Here is a 22,919-nt window from a genome sequence, read left to right as displayed (position 1 = left end):
TAATAAATAAATTCTTCAAAATAACTTTTTACAGGAGAGCAATATTTGTGCTGCCTCCAAACACTCACATAATGCACCGAACCCATCAGCCCACCCCAAAAAAGGCCTCTTTACAAACCCCCCAAATAAAGGGTGTCAAACGGTTTAGCCTCATTTGCGTAACATATGTCACGGGGTTGAGTGTTTGTAGGTCGAAAGGTTTGCCCTCGAAGAGCCCACAAGCGTATCGGAATCCGGAGCGCGTTCAGCGTTTAAACCTAAAACCCCACTCCCCGCGAACGATTATGACATACACGCACACAAAGACAGACGGGGCACACTCAAATTTCGTGACACCGATTGCAAGAGAAAGATTAAAGGAATTTGACTATGCACTGGAGATCATTCGTTTCGGCATCAGCGAAACGACAAGTTGAAGTTAAACGCTGCTGATGTTGTCCCGGTACGCACTTGCCGTGAAGATGATGTTTTAACTGAGCAAAGCAAAGAGAGGCACGGCCAAGACTTTCAAGGGTGCGCTCGAAAACGTCGCTACCAACACCAGTCAGCTACAACAACCATGACTACATTCCAATTTGCATAACAAATCAATCGCTAAGCCACGACGAATCAATCGCCTCCCCCCTGCTGCAGTGTTTCGGGCTTTGTCATATTTTGTGCCAATGCCAAACCACCCCCGTGGTTGCGGTAACCTTCGCACCGCGGCTACTGCCTACACGCTTGTGTCACCATCACCATCACCAAGCGGAAACAGGGGCCCCGTAGGCTAGAGATGCGTAGATGCTAGGCGTAGACCTTGAAATCTATAAATACTTGTAACGAGTCGCAGAGTGGCGTCTTGGGCGGCTTCGGTGTTTTGGGGGAGGGTCTGCGACTGCCGATGACACTCTCGTTTGCCATCACTTCCAGCGCGGTGCACAGTGCGTGCGGTTGCTTGTGGTTTTAAGATGGTGTGTTGTTGTTTTGTCGCTAGTCTCCATTTCTTTTCCGGTATCGTAGACGCACGGGACAAGACAGGCAGTGAGACGCGCGCGCTTCGAATATTAATCACTCGGAAGCGCTACCCCACTTCCACCGCCTGTGGAAACGCGATAGAGTTCACTCTACATTGACATAATTAAACACCGTTTTACCACACACACACACACACAGGTGTGTTGTACACGGTGAGCTAAATTCATAATTGTGTCTAAACGGTTTAAAGCCGTTTCAGGGAAGCAAAACGGAATGCACAAAAGAATGAGGAAAAATTAAAGAAGCTTTACAAATAAGCACACCAGGAACACACGCCGGTTTGTCACATATTCCCTTCTTTTTTCCAGTGGAGCATGCCGTTGTAAACCGTTGCAATTTGTCGCTGCATGCAACACAATTGCTTTAATTGCCATCAAAAGGCCTAGCCTTATGAGCCTTTAAATGAAGCGCATCGTTCTTAACGAGCCACCAACAAAACGCAGTCAGCGCAGTGATTGCACTGGGGAGATCAGCATTAATTCAGGTTAAATCCACACCGCCACCTTCTGCTGTCCCACATTTCTGGGAACAGAGTGGACATCTGGCTTTATGGCTTTGCATTATAATTTTCATTATCGATACCATTGTTCTACCGTCCGGTGGGGAGCCGGACACCGCAGAAGGGCTTAACAAGGGCCGGTTTGCTACTGACAAACCCCCTACTATGCTATGCTGTTCCACTTTGGGAAACAAAACACCGGCAATGGAGTGGCCCTTTTGCGCCCGGCATGGGTGAAACAATGACCGTTTCGATGCTAATGCTGGTATGACGGAGGGTAGTGTGTGATTTTTTGTTATGTTTCGTTCAAGAGCACTCTCTTGCGCCTATTCTCGCATGTCGCTTGTTTTACCAAGATCCCGCGAGCGCACGTGCGGGAAGATAATTTATGCGCTTAACACCCTCGACCGAGCGAATGGGTCTTCCGGAACTGTTTAACAGTGGTCTTGAATGAAAGAGAGAGAGAGAGAGAGAGAGAGAGCGAGAGAAAGATGGAGAGAACCCTTTCAAGTGTGATTATTTGATTGGGAAACAAATTGCTACACAACCGAGGCACGTGCTTTGGTGATTCGCATCACCAAGGCAACAACAAGAACGAACACCAGGCGTGCTGTCAGGTCAGGCTTGCGTCAAACGGAAACACATATACGCACACACTGCGCTGGCTCTTCTCGCTGGATGAAGAATGCTAATTTCTACTTCCGTGGACTCTTTCGGGCTGCCTTTCCGTAATTTATTCCAGCAACATTGAAGTGAAACCATAAAAGGGCACTTCAGCAAATGGAATGGTTCCGACCGGCCCGGCCGACCATGGTTGCTGGTTGAACTTCAGCCTGCTCTCGCACCAAATCGAACACCAAATCAAACTGTAACTGTGTGTGTGCGTCATCATCGTGCATAATAATACGCGTTACCCCTTCTCGGTGCCCAAAAATGGTGCGACTGGTTGCCTGTCCTTCTCTCCACTGAATCTGGTCACTACAGGGGCAATTCCGGACATCAGCAAAATCGGGATAATAAAAAAAAACGGAAGATTACTTAATCTTGCCGGGCATCGATGAAAGCATGCCCGCTGAACGGGTGATGATCGCGAGAAGCACTTCTCACCTCGTTCGCTACCACGCGGAGATAGCTTTGCAAACAGCTTGAGTGGCCTTTGCGGCATTACACAATGCTTGAAAATGGTTTAAAGTTGCCAAAACCTTTTACCCCCGATCACCAGCAGCAGTGATCGAATCGAAACAATCTCTCCTGCACCAAACGGACGATCATCTGTTGTTGCAAAGTGGTATGAAACGCGTTTGGCTGCTCTGCAATACTTACGTCACCTTAAGCCGTTTGCTCCAAATCGTACCCGAAATGGTGGTGGTGGGCATCGAAGTCAATGATCCGAACTTGCCACGAAATTCCGGCACACGCAAAACGAGTTTCTTCCGCAGCGCCTGCCATTTATGCACTGTGGTTCGTGCGCAATTCGTCACATCCGCAATGTGTATCTGCGCGCCTACTCAGATCCAAGCCCATGTGGACAAGTTTATTGTCGGGGTACCAGTTTATTGTCTGGGCGTACTCCGAAACAGGATCCGCGAGTAGGTTTGTTCTGTTGCGTGCGGTTTTGGTGGTTACGGATGTAGAGAGCAAACGGGCCGCAAACCTTTTTGACAAAAGGTTGCTATTTATTAATCATGTTTGTGGGTGGGGTTTCTGTGCGAGTTAATGAACTTCGGTAGCATTAGGTTATTGTGTTGATGAAGTTAGATTTGTTTCTTCTGTTGGAATTCAAGTTGAATCATATTTGAGTCATAAATACAGTTAGGCTTACTGTGCTTCTCTTACATGTCTCGCTTTCTATAGACAAATCTTAACCAATGTTCCTGAAATGATAAGTAACCCTGTGCTTGTTATACGCTTTACTGGAATGTAGCAAGAATGTATATAATTAACATTCAAATTACCCACACAACATAGCAAAGGACATTGTAACGACAAAGATACACTTAACCAGTAGCATAACACTCACCCTTTCCAGAAATCGAAAGTACACTTTCGGCCAATCCCTTTCCCGCCCATCTTTACCCTGTCGCACGATCACGCCCTCCTTTGCGTTTTCACGATCACGACATTACTGTCCATCAGTAGCAAGCAGCGGGTGAGTCATCCCCCCAAAAAAGGGCACTACCGGTAGGGTGAAATCGTCTTTGCCGTCCTCCAAACGTAGAACACCGTACTAGACACAACCACAACCACGCTAATATATGCACATGCAACGCGTGACGCGTGTTATTTTTACTTTCATGCCGCGTGTTAGAAGATTCGCGTTGTTTGATCACACGCGATAGCTCAACCGAGGCGACTGCAACAGTGTCGCAAGCACTGTCTGTTCAATGCATAAAGGGTCATTCGCTTCGGTAAGAAAACGCTTGACATTTGCCGGGATATAAGAAGTGGTGAGCTTCACTTTCTTTGCACAAAATACACTGCTAGAAGCAACATTCTTCGTGCCGTTTTCTAGGAATTTCAAGACCCTCCAAAGACGAGGACGCCTGGAAGCGTGTGATCCGTACACTTTCCTTTGCATTTTCCCATTCTCGGTGCCGGCTTGATATGCAAATCCACGCGTTCGCACGCTTCCCTTGGTGACATCCTTGGTAAGAAAGCATAAATTTATCACACCAAAATGCATTGCGGCAGACACTCGTCGCTTCGGGTGTAGCTTTAATCCGGCACGCTGTCACCCAATGCGCGCGCGCCATGATAAATGGAAAATTCTTTTCTCTCGCTGTCAGCGCGAAACATTTCTTTCCCCCGTTTCGGACGACGACGACGACGGAAGTTCGTCGATGGCCGTGCAAGCGCAAAAGGCGCATTTTGGGGCCATCTGCGCGCATCGGTGTGCGCATCAATGCAAACAGCATTGCAAACACAGCGAAAAACATGCGGAAAAGTGGTACCGCCAAACAGCAGCAGCAGTAGGAGCAGCTCGTTTGCTGCGAAAGTGGTTTTTCTAGTTAGGTTTGCTTCCGTCGGACGGAGTGGAGCTTGGCGGCGCAACCAACGCGATGCACACGAATGCGGCATGCGCACCATGGCCAGCCTGCCCTAAGCTCGGTGCGGTTGAAAAGTTGAAGTAAAAGTTGTACCTTAGCCGGTGGGAGCACTTATCACTAGCATTTGCAAAAGGGGAGTTTTGAAGCGAGTGGATGTGCGATCGGTTCGGAAAAACAGGTTCTCCATTATACGCAAGGGCGACAAACTGCTAATCCCACCACGAAATGGAGCACACTGGCTGTTTGATCGAGGGAGGTGAGGCTAATATTTAATCCCTCCCTTCCTCCCACAGGCAGGAGGGATGGTATTGAGTATGGATTATGTGGGTTTAGTTTAATCTAATCGCCCCGGACAGCACGGGATCCAATACGCCTTGTGCATACATTAGTCGACGATGGGTTGGAGGGAAAACGCTTCCACCACCCGGGGTCGGGGCCTACCAGTCCAAAGTAGGTGAAGAAAAGTTGGGCTACAGATTTTCCGTGCTACCAACACATTCGCTTGTTGTGTGTGTGTAACGGAATGTTTAAGCCCATTCCCGTTGGTTCTTGTTTCGAAATCAAGCCACCAACGGGACAGAATATTGAGGACCGATATTGAGGTGCACTTTCTACAATGTTTGCTGCGCCGGTGCCTTTCGTCACACATCGCACCATGGGGAGGAAGATGTCTATCGGAACATATATGTATGCCGAATGTACTAGCAACAAGTATGTTGCATTGGTGCATTCGTGTATCAAACCGGGAGTAATCCTAAACCTTAATCCGCCGCTCAATGCACTGCGTCACTTCGCTTCTCACTAGCCTCAGGAAGCTGGTTACGCTGGCTTTCGATTTTTGTTGCCCCACTCCTTTTCACCCTCTTTTACAAACACCTTTCTACGCTGCTCTTCTGAACTCTCTTTCAAAACGTACACTTCTTGTAAATGTTGCTAACGGAAACAAACAAACATCACAAACCGACTGGAGTTGTAGTGCCGTTTGATCTGCCCGTATTCCACGAGATGAAACTGGGTAACGAGTCTCCCCAGTACATGTGTGTGTGTGTGTGTGTGTGTGTGTGTGTGTGTGTGTCTGTGCATTCCAGACGGGCCGACAACATCACGACACGAAACGACACAAACGGTAATCGATACTGCACCGCTAGAAGCGCGGCCTGGCTGCCCCCGGGGGTACAGCTGATTCTGGAAGGGTGATCTAGTTTACACGTTCTGTCTGCTTCGGTGCCGGCTGGGGTGCCGCCTCGCCGCGCATGGCACCTTCACGGACACGATTTCCACATTTGGTGCTGGTGCACTTTTGCTTGCGCACCGTCGGGCAGAGAGTGCATTCGACGGTTTCCCGACACCGGCGAAGCAACACGGGAGTAAGTTTGGTTGTTTGGTTTGGCTCACTTTTGTTTTGTTTTGTACCTTCCCTTTCTACATTCATTCTTGAGTGTTGTTTTTTTCTCTCTCTCTGTATTTACTTTGGCATGGAATTTGAAATTCCAAAGCTTTTTTTATTGTTTTCGTCGTTGCACCGATTCACTGCCACTGAGAACGATTACGTGAAGGGTTCAATTGTTTGCTTATTGTTGCATCGTTTTTCCTCCGTATTCGGGAAAGTGAATAACGGGAAGAATGTTGCTCGCAGCCGGCAGCCGCGCGTGGAAAGTGAAAACACTGCTGAGAGTGGTTGGAACAAACAAAGCAATCGTTAGCAAGTTGTTATTATGTTACCGTGAGGTGATCTTCCGTGTGGTGATATTGGGGTTACAATATTTCACTTTTTAAGATCGATATAATTGAACTGATTATGTTGATGCAATTTACACAAAATTGAACATTTCTAATAAATCTGATGCATTTTAACATTGTTTTCGTTTGGTGGTTTTAGCCTTTGTGTGTTTCTTTACATTATCATAGCATCTAAAGAATAAAAATGAAAAGCAAACAATGATTTCAAAAAGCTTCAAGAAATGACACGGTGTAATGATTAAAACCAATTTCAAATAAAATGTAGAATAAATACACCCAGCAATCATCCAAAGTTATTCAATCACGATGTATTGTACACAAAAAAAAATCCCATTTATTATGCAACAATCGTGCAATAAGCAGAGAAAACAAAAACAAAACAAACAAAGTGCATAAAGTTCAATGCTAATTGCAAATTGCAAAGTGAAAGTTCGTCCAGATCGCTTTCCAATCATCGGCCACGGCTCAAACTCCGGCCGATCTCGAACCCGGCCCCAAACCAAACAGAAACGAACACGAAACGTAAGCTTGAGCTTATATAAACTACATTTTGATTGGCCGTTGCTCGGTTTGCTGCATACTGCCCAATTAGAATGGAATTACGGAGATCACGGAGCTCCTGCCAGTGTCCCATCTACAGGCTGCAGTCGGATGCATTAGATGCTTTATTGCTGCTGATGGTGGGTACTACCTGCTGGCAACTACCTATTGGTGTTGATTTCTCCTTCAGCTCTAATCCGCTATGCAAAAACAACACAAATACAAATGGCAAAAAATACACGCGTCGTCGAACAAGACTACTTGTTCATCATGACAAAGGCAGAGGTGGCACCTTAATAATGGCACGTTGATCAGGTTGCACCCTGGTTGCCGCAAAAAAAAAAAAAACAAAACTCCACTCCAACGCACACGCATACACCCCACAACGAGACATGATTCTAACCGAGCTAGAAGTTGGCAGTGATATTGCCTTTTTATTTACGGTCGCCTGCACACCAGCTAGTGTCATTCGGTCGACCTACGCGGAGCGCAGTTACCCGCGAGACCCCCAACAACACCTTAGCACGCGGGCAGCAGCAGCAGCAGCAGCAGCAACAATCTCGACTCAGACTCGGAGTGGAAACAATTTATTAGTCTCTTTTTTGTTGCTGCTCTTTGCCACACTCAACAAAACACCTCGCGAGCTCAGTTTAAGATCTCACGTCATGTCTAGACGCGTCGTCCAAACGGGGTGTGTGGGGCAGCAGCTATCCGGCAGGTCCAACGCGGAATCACCACTGCCAGAACCGCGCAGCAGTGTGGGCTTTTTTCACCCCTCCACTCAACTCAATCCGAGCCTAATGTGCGCCAGCCACACCGTTCGCCACCGCTTAGACCCACACGATCGAGCAGGAGCGCACGGAGATCGAGATTCGAGAGCGTGAGGAAATTCCTCTGCCCGAAGGTCGTTCGAAATGTCATTAGATATGGCTTTGAAGCGGATCAAAAACGGCGAGATCGTTCGGCCGATCGTTGAAAGAGAAGGTGGCAGCCGCCGAAGCCGTTCGAACTGCATCGGCGAGTGGTGGCGTTGTGAGCCGTTGGAAATAGAAGGTTTGAATAAAATGTATGTGTGTGTGGCTCGGTGGGAAGTTGTTCATCCCACGGTTGTGTCGCTGTGGGTTGTGCTTCGTGCTGCTGCTGGAGGCTTTGGCGTTGTTCTGGTATGTGCTTCGACAGATGGTCAGAAGTCGTGAAGTATTTTAAACAGGAAATCACGACTGTTCGATTCTTCTAATTGAGTTCTGTTAGGTATTAATATAAAAACAGATCCAATTATTCATTTTGAAAAGCTTTAACAAATCACTTGCCAACCAGGCAAGTGCCACCACTACACTAACAAAAGCCTGCAAACAGGTTATTTCCAACAATGCTTCTATGTGTTTTCTCAAGTCAATACTTACACTTACCATACGGAGTCAGTCATCAAAGAGGGACAAGATTTATGCATTACTTTGACTCTACGATCAGGCGCACATGGCACAGCCTAACCCAACAAGAACGGTTTGAACAGTTCATTCAACGCTTTTACTGCTAAAAGCTTTCCCAACAGCGGCCAAGAACATCCCACTTGGATGTATTTATTTACATACTATTTCCATTACCGAAACTACTGCACGTGGCACCGTATCATCGTGCGATCAAGAATAATTTCATCCCAAAACATGTTCACAGCGTCCGGAAACACTTCATCAATCTCCTTCGAACAATCCCCATGGCCCAGCTCTGTAATGAAGCTCTCCTAAACCCCTGAAACCACGGGTAGAACAAATGATTGCTATCAAATCGATCAACACCTCCGCGAGCACGCTGTCCTAAACGCTGATAGATGGAAAGAAAATGAGTCCACAAACTCGGGCGGCACTTGGTACACGATGACGGGCGGTGTGAGGTGCCTTTGCCTTAAGGGTAAGAGCTCGCCGGTGCGCTCCAAACAGCAAAGCGACAAGATTAATGCTCGTGGCAGTAGTTATGCAAAAAAAAGAAGTGAAACACATGCCCGAGCAAAACAGTCAATCGGCCGGGCGGCGCACATAACTGCTTAATCATGAACCACTTCACGCCACACACACACACACACACAAACGCGCTTGCTTGCGATGAGAAGCTTTTCACTCTTTTTTTTTTTTGAGTCATTTTTCTTCCGCATGTTTGCATGCTTCCTCGTCATCCGAAGCTTTTCCGCAACATTCTCGTTTGTTTATGCGGAGCGGCTGATGATGAGACGTGTGTGAGGAGAGAGCGTATGTTCGGGAGCATAAATCATCACCTCATTATTACGCGGACCGACCGGTGCCGGAGCGAAGTCAATGTGAACCGATTGCATCACCAGTGGGTGTGTGTGTGTGTGTGTGTTTGTCTGTGATATTGGTACTAAAATATTACCGAATCATAATAAGGAAAGCTGATTTTAATTATGCTGCCAGAGGGTGTTGGTTGTTGCTTCGTTTTGTTGGACTGGGGAGAAAAGAAGATTACATTAATGGAATGATTATGGTATGGTTTGAGATGCTTTATGTGCTTAATGTAAGAATTGAGAAATTGTTAAAAAGTGTTTCTCAATTTAAACACATAATTAAGATGCTTTAAATAAATAATGGATACAGCGAATACAGTAAAGACAACAACTAAAGCAGCTCTTTCCTTTAGAGCTCTTCCCGTCCCACAGATTATTACTCTAAACCAAGTAATTGACAACATTAACACAATATTCAAACTCATTTCAAAGCTACCAGCCACCCCCACTCCCTTTAGCTTAACTATTCAACCTAAATACACAACTACATTACAACCTGTGTAGTAGTGTCTATGTGGTGCCAAGCCCCATTCGGCCCATTGCATAGTCACACTTGTTGAAAGCATACCCATTATAATTAAATCAGAAACTTCGCCAAGTACGTGACGCGGCACGACGCTTAATTGCAGCGACGCTCTAAACCCTTGCAAGCTAACACCTTTGCTATTGCACCTTGCACCAACAAGACCACAGGATGCACACGTGTCACGGAAACATTTGTACCACAGCATCCCACCTCTAGCAGCTCTGTGGCTCTGTGGGTGTGTGTGTGTCTGGGCATATAAATGCAGAAAATCGGTCCTCATACTGCAATCGATTCAGTCGCTACATTAATCCCAACCCCATAATAACCAACCTCGAGCCGTCTGTCGTCGCCGCCATCGTAATTAGCACGTTTAAATGCACCATTGTGATAGTCTGGCGGCGGCGGCGGCGGTGGTGCACCGAGCATGCCAGTGCATAAAAGATCCTGCCCCATCATCCTAGGCGGCGGGGAGTTAGCGCATTCACGCTTCTCCATCCCGCAGGCTGGGTGTGCAAAAGGGTGTGTGTGTGCAATCGGACTGGTTTTAATTTGAGTGAAAGCTTTCGATCCTCGGAATGCGGCCATATTTTCCCTCTTTGCTTCTACTTCCACCTCCATCTGCAACTGCCAGAACTCTAGCATGTAAGTGAATTGCATCCACTATGATGACGTTCGATCTGGATGGGTGAGCGAACGAAGAACGGGTTGAAAGGAAACATGCCGCCGACGAAGCGCCTTCGCTATCAAACTGGCTCTGAAATCGAAACGATAGAGCCGTTGTGTGGCCCTGTCCATGTCAACCCCTTTGGCGAGTAGTGAGGCTGATCATTCGGACACTTTTAAATGGGATGAAAGCATCTAGAGGGGGAAAAATGCCCATTTCTAGCTAGGCTCATGTAATTGGGGCCGGAATGTGTCAACGAGCTCGTGTTCCTAATCTCGGTAACATCTTGATTGACCGGGGGCTGGCTTTCCATTCCCGAAATGCATTCAGTTAGATCAGATATCGATTTTGAAAAGGGGTTGAGGTTTGCAACAAACGCTGGCCCACGGGCACGGAATAAAGGTAGGCCAACAACTTTTTCCCAAATTTTCACTTTTTTGTACGTTTTCATGTTCCATGTTCACTTCCCGATAAGCCGCTGTGACACCTTCATTATTTAAATCTTCTAAACGGCCCCATTACCATTACACTTCAAGCTTTCAACAGCCGAGCTGACGTGCTCTAGATTGATCAAAATAAAAATAAAAAACAAACGGTGGGCGGTGGGCACTGAACGCTGCACAAAAAATGATGAAACACGGTTTATGTAAGTCCGTTCCGGGTTTGGCGATAAATATCATCACGTTCGAAACGCCCGGCTAACCTTCAACGAAATTGTTTATCTCGATCGAGTGAGGGCTGACATTTCTTCCACAACATTTCTTTTCGTCGAAACAATCGTGCGCCCAGCGAAACTGGTTGGTTTGGATTTGAAGGGTGGAAAATTCAGTATTGATGATCTTTGAGAAGAAGTAGTTTTGACGACTTTCTCGTATATTTAGGACGAATTTTGTATGTAAAATCGACTAAATGAAAGTATTCAAAATTAACAGATCCTTTGCTAAAACTAGTCCTAAAAATGTCCTAACACGAACTCTTCTTTTGGCTAATAAGCAACCCAACACTGCTCTTAAAGCTCACATGCTTCAGATCCAATTTAGAGCAAAAGTAGGCGCCATTACACAACCCAAAAAAGCCAAATGTTGGCCATATTTAATGCACGTTTTAGGTTAATCGCTTCCTCCGTCGGGAATCGCACACCACGAACCAGTGCTAAGCTCAGCTAGGCTTAACTTTGCCATTTTTCACGCACCCTTTTTCCCAGGAAACCGTGAAACTGACGACCAGAACTAAACGATACACCATGCCCATGATCATCACCATCGGTTCTGTTGGGCCGTGGAAAGTGGGCGGACGCAGCGCAGAAGAAATCAGCACAATGATTGATGGTGTCACGCAGCGAATCCGAATGCTCCCCAAAAGTTCCTCCGCTCATCGCTCGTAGGCGCGCTCTACCGTCGCGAATAATTAAGCGTTTAGTACAGTGCAGTGGCAGGGGTAAAGGATTTAAGGGATGGCCAAATAGCGGCCCTCATCGGTCGGGAGTCCAGTGCCGGTAACGGAACTGTAGCCAGTAGAAACGTGCGCGAGAGCCTCCCATTGAATAATGCATTGGGAAAAGGGGGTCCGGCGTGTAGGGTCGGCGTCGGTACAGGAACAAAAAGTAATCGCCCTAATGGGGCTTTTGGCACGCGGGCACGCGTTTTCTCTTTTGATTTGATTTTGGATTGCAGTAAATAGGGTACACAAGTGGTCTGCCAGTCAGCATCAAATCGCATCAACACAGGCCCCGCTGTCACTGTAGTGCTTTATTAATTAAACATTAAGAGGTGTATTTTATTGTAAATGTTTTTTGCACTCTCTGAAACGCTCTAGATGGCATGGTGAAGTGCTGTGGAAGTAATATATGAAACTATATGCAGTGGGATAGCCACTCGACTGCACCATCAAATGGACACAAACCATGAGCGCAGGAGTTTCAATTGCCGGGGAGGAATGGGACAGGCTCAATTGTTACACTGAAGGGCCATCGATTCAAATCGGTGACCAATCGAGAGTAAAAACGTTCTTGAAACGTAACATCAATCCAAACAAACGTGTATCGCTTTCCCATTCGCTCTTCCGTTCGATGGCCTTCCGTTCAAGGACTCACCTGAAAACTGATTGGCACCATTCACACACACATGCGTAGCGTACGGATACAACGATTGGAGATGGAATCGATCACCAAGCCAAGCGTTCATTTCAATCCATTCCAGGCCATCGTTTTTTACATCATTGAAAACGGAAAGCCGCTTTAGGCTCGGCTACACACCCACCCACTGTATCTTAGAGTAAACTGGCTCGATATGGGTTTGCTGCATTTGACATGTCACGAAGGTGTACTGTACATTCCAAAGCAACATAGAAAAAAAAAACACACACACACACACAACAACCCAATTTTAAACCTTTTTTCCCCTCGCATACGCATACGGTACAGTGCACGCACGCCCTTCATGTGCGTCGGGAGTGTCCGGCAGGCGTTTCTGGGCAGTATCTAGGCAGCGCGGAAGGTTCTTTAGCGAGATGAAAGGAAAAGTACGGACAACAAAAAATCCCTTCACTTCACTTCCAATGTGTACGTCGGGTTTTTTGATCGATTTTTTGGGATCTGAACATACAACACGCCCTTGAGGTTTGTTGAAGATCGCGTTCGGCTAGAAATAAAACACATGCAACAATTGGGTCCTAACTTCCCCAAAAAAGGTAATGTGGATCAGGCTGTAGAACGGTGTTGTGGTAAAATAGAAATAGGACGCCTTAAGCCTGCCAAAAAGGGGCACCAATGGGGCCGAGCATCCTTTCTCTTTTTTGTTTAAAAATAAAGGCTTATTTATGATCGGATCGCACCATTTGGCCTTGATGAACGTTTTATAACACATTTATTAGAGGCAATCGTACAACATTTATTACAGTTGCCTTGTTGAAATAGAATCCATGCTCAATAAAATCATATTTCCTTGCGATATCCGTTTCTATGCTTCGCTTTAACGCATCAAACGAAAGAGTTGATAAAATTCCATAATATTCATATCAGAAGCTCCTGGTGCTACACAAGTTCTATTGCTTTTGCACAGGGTAAACCTACCCCTGAAAACATCATAAACTCATCTTGCAGCTCAAGACTTACTGGCACAACTGCAACAACTCACCCATCGCTGCCCTCGAAAGCAGCTCGATTGGTCGTTTGTTTTGCTTGTTTGGTCGTACTTTATCAAGTTCAAGGAAAATAAATCCACTCGCCTCCCCCTTACCCTTTTGTTAACCAGTTGCGGTTCGCCCCAAACTGCCCGCCGGGCGTGAAAATCAACCATCCATCAATCCCGTAGTTGATCCCGAACAAATAGTGGGGAAGGAGCCTACACCACCAGCAAGAGGCAGCGCACCCACGGCGAAGGTCACACAAATCGATCGGCTGTACTCGGTCCCAGTGTACGTGTACGACACCCGGCGGGCCTTTCGTGGGGGATGGGTGGTTATGTGTTGCAGATTACTGAATCAAAGCCAGAATCTGAAACCTTACGCGGGTCGCGATTGACGGTCCAGCTCTTCAAACGATCAAGCAAGAGCTTTCGGGCTACCAACAATGCAGGATTAGACGACGCGGGTCGTTGCGATAGAAGAAATCACTGCACAGTACACTTACACAAGCACACACACACACACACATTCATGTATAAATTCAGTACCTAAAATCCATCTGTGTACACTGGCGCTTGCAGGACGGACTCGGATGTAAGTGCTGCGATTTTGTCCGGCCGATTGCATGCCAATTGTTTGACCCTGAATCATAGGCGACATTCAACGGGTGGAAGGATGCAGGATGAGTGATGTTGTTTATTTGCTTTTTCCTTTCCTGTGTGGACCGTTGGTTGTTTTTTTTTTCTCCCGGGGTGATTTTCGTGGTCCATTTCCGAGCAATCGTAACTAATGCGCTTTCGCTGCTCGTGGGGACGGGCAGGGACAATAAAATGCTATAGAATTTATGTTCGTTGACTCAATGGTGCCACAATGGAGTAATCAGAGTTGTGGAGAGGGGGCTGAGAACTGTTTGATGGAGGGTATGCGGATGAATTTTGAGGAATTTGATCAAGGAAGTTGAATCAAGTATTTTAAATATTTTTGCTGCTCAAAATATACATCTATTTAATATTAAAAATACAAATACATTGCAGTCAACATAAAAATTCAATAACAAACAAAAGAAAGCAATACCCTTAGTTCCTTTAACAACTTCCTAGATTAGATCACGGGCCTTATCAATCCGCTCACGATAAGCCACTGCCTTTCTCGCTTTCAGCGTCAAATAAATGTCGTTCCCCATGTACGCAAGCATCGAACCGCATTCGCATTATTGGTCACTTCCGGGAAATCAGGGTGCCTTACACAGAACTGAACAAAAAGTGAAACCCATCCGCCCCGAAAACCCACCCCCACCACCAACCCAAACCAACGACTCGGGGACTCAATCTGGGCCTTCATTGAACCGCTTCGTGCGAAGGGAAAGAAAATTGAGCGACACAGGGCAAATTGCGGATATGTTTCACATGAGAAACGGCACAATTCAGGACCTTCCCATGCCACCCCAAGCCTCGCTCACATACACTCACACTCCGCCGAACCCTGGCATGGAGTCGGTCACAAAATCATAATAAAAAAAAGGAGCCAACACAAACGGCCCAAACCCTCAATATGATGGCGAATGATATATGGTACCACCATAAACATTTTATGAACCATGTACGATCGCTATCGATGAAATCGGGGCGAAAAGTGTGGAGTCAGGGTGGTTAGGGGGGGGGGGGACAGGGAGTGTATAGTGGCTTTTTTATTGGTTTACTTATGTTGGTTTTCCTTCCTTCCCCCTCATACTCGCCGCGAGAACTAAGGCATTACTAGCGCTTTTATTTCCTTTTTCCTTACATCTGCCGCCCCTTTGTCAAGTCCGGCTGTCGTGAAGTTTGTTATAAAGCTAGAATAAAATTCGATTCCAGTCATATACAGTACTGTTTCGATTGCGGGCAGTAGTGCCATAGTAGCAGTAGTAGTAGCACAAGCAGTATTAAGATAGTGGCTTTGATGATGATGCTATATGGCGTAGCAACTGAAACTGATGAGTAATGTGACTGTAAAGGAACGAGCATTACATGAGGAGGAATGTATGTTGAGTTACACGCGACCCAAGTACGAAACTTTATGGCGTCCATTGTGATGGGACGGAATTGAAAGCTGATGCAGTTGCAGCGCCTCGATTGAATTGTTAGGAGTCGATAAACTGAGTTTTAGTGCTGGTGATGTCGAAATGATGATGTCAACGTCCATTTCTGAACCCTTATGTATCACCTTCGTGTATGTTACTCAATTGAAATGGAATGTGACAATATTATGTTTCTTTTTTCATCATCAAACGTCAAACCACAATCCTTCTTTGCGTATCTTATATTCTTAAAAAAGGCTCCATTCAAAAGCTCACAATACTGGGATACATTTCCTTCTTTGCTGATTACTCTACGATTATTTGCGATAAACGTCGTGACGTAAGCCGACACACTCTAATGCCTCAGCAGAAGGAGGAGCAAAAAACCCCTCGATGACTTGCACGCCATCATAAGGGGCTCATGCGACCATCCACCACCATTCAGTGTACCTTCTTCCGTAAAGAGATCACCACAACAGAAAGCGTACAAATCTTATGTAAACATAAATGACGTGCATTCTTCTTCAATTCACTTTCCCAACTCTTCCCTTCCACGCACCACCATCAATGGAGCACCCATCGTATACTTCTCTCACGCGAAATGTAACGATACAGACAGACATCGAGTTGATTGTTAGAAATGTTGCTTATCTTGGTACCACCACCATTTCTTCTTCTTCCTTCCTTCCCAGCTTGATTTCAGCTGCCAGCACACGCACAAGAATTCGTACGTACGGGCAATATCTGCAGGACCGAGAGCTTTATCCCCGGCTGGATGGAATCTGAAACCATCTTAGAAGTGAGCTGCTTAGACGAGATACATTAGGAACCGGTGTGACGACGGCAACAACGAGGACGACGACGACAAGAGAGCTACACACATACATTACTACCGGTAAGGTTAATTCTAGTCATTCCATCTCTATATGAGCATAAATTACCCTCCGACGCCCTAGCGCATCATTACAATCAAAGAGGAAGATGATCACCTAACCTGGGGTAGGGCCGGGGGAACTCGAGAATGCGTAGTCTATTAGCCCGGGCACACATTTCTTACGCTCTAATGGAGAATTGTGTGCAATGGTGATGAAGACTTCGAAGATCTTGCCTTTTTCTCTTTAAATGATAGAAGAATTCTTCATAGAAAAACTTAAAAAGTGTATGATACAGACTTTAGGTCCAATGGCTTTATATAAAATGTCTTAGTTGCTGCCAACTATATCGTCAAAGTGGTGACTCTGATTGACCATTTTTTGCATCAAATAGTATCTCTTCTAACTTTACAACATGATTGATTGTAATATTCTTTGGTAACTCGTTGACAACTCCTTCAACTCCTTCAAGTTACTCCTTTGGTTAGATAGGGCATCAACAATCAACGGGGAGCTGAGCTTTCATGGAGTGTAAATTGATTGATGTTACCGCTGGTGACATCTCGCGTGACATTTTCTCGTAGTTCGTATCACTTTCCAGTGCGACGTCAACTTCTCGTGAGATGTCAAGAAAAAGAGAGCATTCTACACTGGCTCTCTTCTTTCATTAATCATTGCTGATGTGTTGCTGAAGTGCATACTATCTCTTCTAGAGTTTTTGGACCGATTGCAGCAAGTCGGAAAAATTTTTGTCGATAGTAGTCTGATGATCCTTCCATTGGAACTTCCACTATCATCATGCACCTTTCGCTACTGAGAGTCTGATATCTAAAGCAACCATCAAAAATAAAGGCCAACCGGAGATATTGCTCCCTCGCGGAATGTCAACTATTTCCCATGCATCGATTCCATCATTACTTCTTGCGCGTTACACGCTCGCAGGCAAACGTTAACGACCAATAATGCTACCTGCAACCCTGCTCCGAACATGATCTGCCCTTGATCACGTCCAAAAGAGCAGCCTGCTTGAGTAGGAAGCGTCTTGAGGAGGAACATGTTTCCACTGCCTGCTGCACAATCGGCACTTAACAAAAACTCCCCCCGGTAACGGAGTCGATGCGCTCGTACAAGAAGCAGAAGAGAGATACTTTACCAAAAATACCGAACCAAAAAAAACCCATCATCCCCCCCACACACACACACACTCCAAAGATGCATGACCACTCGAGCAGTTCGGTATTGATACCATCGTTATGCTAATTAATGAAGCTATTAGGTGATGGTATCGCTAATCGATCTTTAATTTGTTTGGAACGCGAGCCCGCACGTCCTCCTTCCCTCCTCAAGCCAGCCACTTGCTTCTTGGGGAGCCAGCTCCGTGAGTTGACTGGTGGCCGGTGTACTGCCAGCTTCCGAACCGATGTATTTTAATAGACAGTCAATTAGGTAATTTAAACACCCATGCCACCCCGCTGACCGGTGGCTGTGAAGAAAGTTCCCCCCCTCCAGTGACGGGAGAAGGTCAGAGAGAGCGAATGAAGAGGAAAAAAGTACATCCTTCATACTTAAATAGGCACCATTTATTACACTTTTAAGTTCATCCGCTTTCGATTCCCCTGCGTGCGGTCGAATGCCCAACTGAGATGATGGGGGAGAAGAAAAAAAAATGAAACCAACCATGTTAAAGGTTAAGGACGGTTGAAAATTTGTTTCGCTTTTTTTTGTCTGACCTTCTCCATTCTTCACCACATACGCGATATGTTTTTTTTCACATTGGCATAGACAAAGGTCAGCACCCAACACGCGGAAAGTGTAAAAGAATTTCTCTCATAAATGTAAAACTTCCGACCTAAAAAAAATAACCCTTTCCAAAAGCACCGAGCTTTGGACCCTTGATCTACCCACTTTGCATATGATTGATGTCGTTTGACATTTGCCTGATCTTTCAGGCGGCAAATGAATGTCTATGGCGCATTTATTTCTTTCCCTTGCTCGTTGGCGAAGGAAACAAATAAAAATAACTATAACAATAAATTGATTGCACGCAGCCTTGATGGGGCTGCACTTCCTTCACGTCCTACATTCGTGCACCTGTTGCAGTTGTTATTATTGTTGTTGTGGTGCGGTCATCCATGCGTTAATATGAATATGAACCATCCAATAGTCGCATTAGTATGATAATCGATGCTTTAACAATCCCCGCAGCGTAGGAAACGGGGATTCGTAGTTAAGCGCAGTGAGCTGGACAAACATTATGCTTAGGCTTCTAATTCAAACCAAACATCGTAAGCCTGGAAGTTATAGTCTTTCGCTTTCCCTCCATCCGCTACGTCACCCTTCCAGCCTTATCTCACTAGGGAGTGGGAATGGGAGGATTACTGGATTTTCGGGATTCATTAAGATAGCCGACACAATCGCGCAAGCAAATTAGTTGTTCTGCGTGCTGCCGCCTGGTTGGGGGACCTGCGAGCCTTTGTGTCATAATTTAGTCAGCTACCATACTTCACGTGCAAATCATTATGAATACAACTATTTCGGCTCATCCGTTCCGCTACGGATCGTTTCGGTTCATCTGGTTGCTTGAGCATCGATTTGCATAATAATGGGAACGGGTGGTCGTTCTATTCAGCTGCGCGCCTCTGTGTGGTTGATCGGTTCCGCTGGGAGAGGGCTTGTTCAATGTGCTTTGTTGGGCGTGTGTTAATGTTAAGCAGGAAGCTTTTTATGCAGATTTGAGTTTGTAGGAAATATTTAGGAATAAAGTTAAATACTGTCTGAAAAATTTTATTTAAAAGAAGTTTTTTCATGAAACTACCTAATACTAGAATGCTTCATACCAACGTGTAGTATTAAAAAGAGGATTTTTGTGGAATTTTCCTATTTTTACCTTCAGCGAAAATCTTGTTGTCGCTTTTTAGAATACGAAACAATTCAAATAATCATTAGTGAAATTATTCCATTGAAACGAACCCTTTTTCTATGAACTAAAAATAGATTACACAGCAAAACAGCTTACACCAAACAATGCACTGATTTAATCTTGTGAATAAACCTAGAAAAAAAACAGACATCACTCTGGATTTGTATAAGGCACATTATTACATGTCCTTCCGAGAAACGAAGCGATAAACTCCACCCTTCATCGGGATAACAATCACAACGAGATAATCTATTCTGTTTATTTATTTTTTTACGTCTTTTGTCAACAGACAGTAGAGCTTGTCGTTTAAACAATTTCTATCGCTAGATAGTGAACCGACTAGAAGCAAAGAGCGACAACAAAAAAGTAAACAACGTTTGAGGTACAACCCAAGAACGTAATTTTAGCATTACCTGTAAGCATTGAAAAAGTGTTTCAATCAACCCCGCCCTGTCTTCAACCTGGCTGAGAAATTTTATCAACCAATATTCCTGCCCCTGTCGCAACGGAAAAGGGCAACCGCTGCACGGTGCAGTGAGGTAAGCAAAAAGTGAAATTAAATAAAACACAGTAGCTATCCCCCGGGTAAGCCGACCCGATATAATCGATATTTTATTGAGCGCTGCAAAACGTGACCCAGCCCCAGCCCCTGTCGGTGTCAGCTGCTGCTGTGCTTTCCGCACATTCGGATGGCGGCCCTACCGAACTCCATCCCTAAACAGCGACGGCACACCACCAATCTATCCAGCCTATTGCCCCAGCCTTCCGTTTGAAGCGATCGGTGCGTTGCGGTAGTGAACGAACGGGGCAAGGAGGAACAAACGTTTGCCCAGCAAAAAGGGAGGGGGGGGGGGGGTGAAAAATAGACACACCAAACAAAAGGTAAAAAAGCAAACGACAACGAAAACAAAAAGCACTGGAATTAAAAACAATCTCCACCGCGCGGCGATCGTAATACAAGAATCCGTTCGCTAATTAACGGTGCATCGACATCAAGATGCAGCCGGCTTCGCGTCGTCGTACGTACTCCGGCTGGAAAGCGTACAAAGCGGCGAGCCCCACGCCGGCGACCGATTTCCTTTATGATTTCAAGTTTATACAGGGATTTGCCGTGTGGAAAGAGAACACTATTGAGCACTGGTTGCTTTGCCCTGGGAATGGGAACCTGATTCGTGGCTAGATTTAACCCAAATGCCTATGAGAAGCGTTAAGTTGGACGTGTTTTTTAGTGCAATGGTAATCGGTTGCGGTTTCATTTTTTTTTTTTGGGATAAAATAATCATTAAACTACAACAAAAAAGAGTATCCAAAACAACGATACTGTAAAGTGCTACACAATGAAAACGGAACCAATTTGGTTGTGGCGATCTGCCGGTGTTTAACTATGCCAGTTATTGCTTCGATACGGCACCCCGTTATGATTTACAGCACCTTTAAACAAAAAAAAATATTGTTCATTATTCTTAAACTCACCGAAAGCACCAATAAACGCATCCTAACAACAACAACAAAAACGGGATCCCATCATCTTGTTTATGGGCTTCTTTTTTTGTTCTTTCTACTGCTGCCCCTTCGCATCCGAGAAGAGAAGCCGAGCGGATGCTTCCAGCTGGGCGCACTCTTTATGTCCCAAAACCCACCCAGCAACGTGAACATTTAAATTAGCAACCCCTTCCCCTAGGGACTGGAAGCAATGCAAAGGTGGCCACCGTGCTCCGTGGTCTGCTTTGAAGGCGTCAAGTTTAAAGCGTTGGCGCTGCTGCACTGAAGTTGCGCGCCCCCCACCAAACCTTTCCACTCCACTTCGCAGCACGCGTTGCCGCATTACATTAGCGCTTTCATCTTCCGACAACGACGAAGGCAGAAGAAATTCCAACATTAACCACCATGCATGCTTGCGCGCGGCCACGTGAGCCTGGCCAGCCTCCGAAAGCAGAGCCGGCAAAGAAAGCGGCCGTTTTTGGTTTTTAGTAACATGCGGAATTTATTCTAATTAAATCGTTTGCCATGCTCGCTGGTCTTCGTACGGTTTTTGCTCTGCTTGCGAACCAATACACGCACATGGTTTAGGAAATAGAACAAAAACATACCTTAACCACACACGCGTTTGGAGCGTTCCCCTGGGATGGGTGTAAGTCAATTTTAAGAACGTTAATTGAAACGAGCCTGCCTGAATTAATCCCCCGGCGAGTGGGCTGAGTGTGTGTGTGAGCGTGTGTGGCAAAGTGGTTTCGTCGCTTAATGTGGAGCAGACAGGCAGACCGCGAAAAAAAAACGGAAGCGAACAGCTTTACCAAAGCTCACGCTGCGTTAATGGTACCCTTGCACACCTTTGTGTCCTTTCTGCCGCCGAATGTCGCCTCGCTGCTCTCCGCTGCCAAGCCGGGACCAAGTCGGCCGAGAAAAGCCGATTTCAAATTAAAACCAGCCAGAGCTACCGGTGTGACGTTTGATTAGCTCTGAAGCTGGGAGAGGTGTAGGCGGGTGGTCGATGTAGAGGACATTTGATAGAATTATTCTACAGGGTGGTCTAAGTTACAGTGTCGAAGAGCAGCGGCAACAGAGAGCAAGATAAACCGAAACATAAACGCAAGCTGACCACCGCGCGGGAACCGCTCAGCATCGTAAACTTCCGCTTTATGAGTTGCGGAGATGAGAGACTCATTTATGCGTCTGGATTATGGGCCGGTCTTTTGATCGGTTGTGACGAGTCATGGCTTTAAAACCTTTCAAAACCTGCAACTTAGCAGAAGAAAGCAAAGCAAATGGACGAGCTCAGTTTAACTTCTGTGTTGGCCTGGATGGATGTTGTTGCCCAGCAGAGAAATATGTTTCATATGTAGTAGGAGAATTGAAAACAGAATGGTGAAAATGTATTCTTTTTTTTTTTTTTGGAATTCGGTAGGAAATTATCAATAACGCATAAACGCGGAACGTTTAGCACAACAATGAGTAAATGATTTAGTGGGAAAACGTACCACACTGCGTCGGTGTCAATGCGAAGTGATTAGCGTCCGGGCGTGGGGTTTCTCTACCGTTATACACGCAACCCAATGGGACTAACACCGTCCCGTTTCATTAATCATATTTCAAACAACAATGTACCGTGTAAGCAGCATACGCTGGGAAGGTGTAAAGAGCTTTTCAATTTCAAACAACTCATATTTATAGGGCAATGGGTGAAACGGAAAGGTGGCGTATTTTCTCACATTACTGCATGACAAATTGAAACATTGTAGTCGATTTTCAACATTCGAATATAAACATATTTTAATAGAGGTTCCTTCTAATTGAAAAGCTCTGTGAAAGCTACGCTAAGTTTGATTGATGCTTCAAAAGGTGTTGTAGCATGTTTGAGCTGTTAATTTCTCTATAACTAAATAAGGGTCTACAATATCAATAGAAATGAGGGTTGAATACATATTACAAAGTCATTATCAAAGCTGACTGTCTGCACCTAAACATGTCCAATATTTAAACACAATAAAAGTTCAAGATAAAAGAGCAAGATGATCATTTTTAGGGATCTCCAAAACATATAAAATGTCTCTAAACTTCTTTGAAAAACCAAAACTTCACCTAACCACAACTGGCTCGAATTCCAAAGCCCTAAAATGTGAAT

The 22,919-nt window shown here is 45.5% G+C and overlaps 1 protein-coding gene across 4 annotated transcripts in view; it reads left to right on the top strand.

Moving 5' to 3' along the window:
• The window catches only part of LOC1276482 (uncharacterized), an 88,505-nt gene that overhangs the window by 5,602 nt on the left and 59,984 nt on the right, over positions 1-22,919 (top strand). For 3 of the 4 annotated variants that reach the window (XM_061652273.1, XM_061652276.1, XM_061652275.1), the window contains one exon: positions 16,198-16,400. The gene's annotated coding sequence lies outside the window, so the exon portion shown is untranslated. The remainder of the gene's footprint in view (positions 1-16,197; positions 16,401-22,919) is intronic. The other variant, XM_061652274.1, reaches the window with a different exon arrangement.

The sequence above is a fragment of the Anopheles gambiae genome, chromosome 2 (genome assembly GCF_943734735.2).
Source record: "Anopheles gambiae chromosome 2, idAnoGambNW_F1_1, whole genome shotgun sequence".
Lineage (NCBI taxonomy): Eukaryota > Metazoa > Arthropoda > Insecta > Diptera > Culicidae > Anopheles > Anopheles gambiae.
The sequence above is the reverse complement of the archived record's forward strand: the minus strand, read 5'-3'. Positions and strand labels throughout refer to the sequence as shown.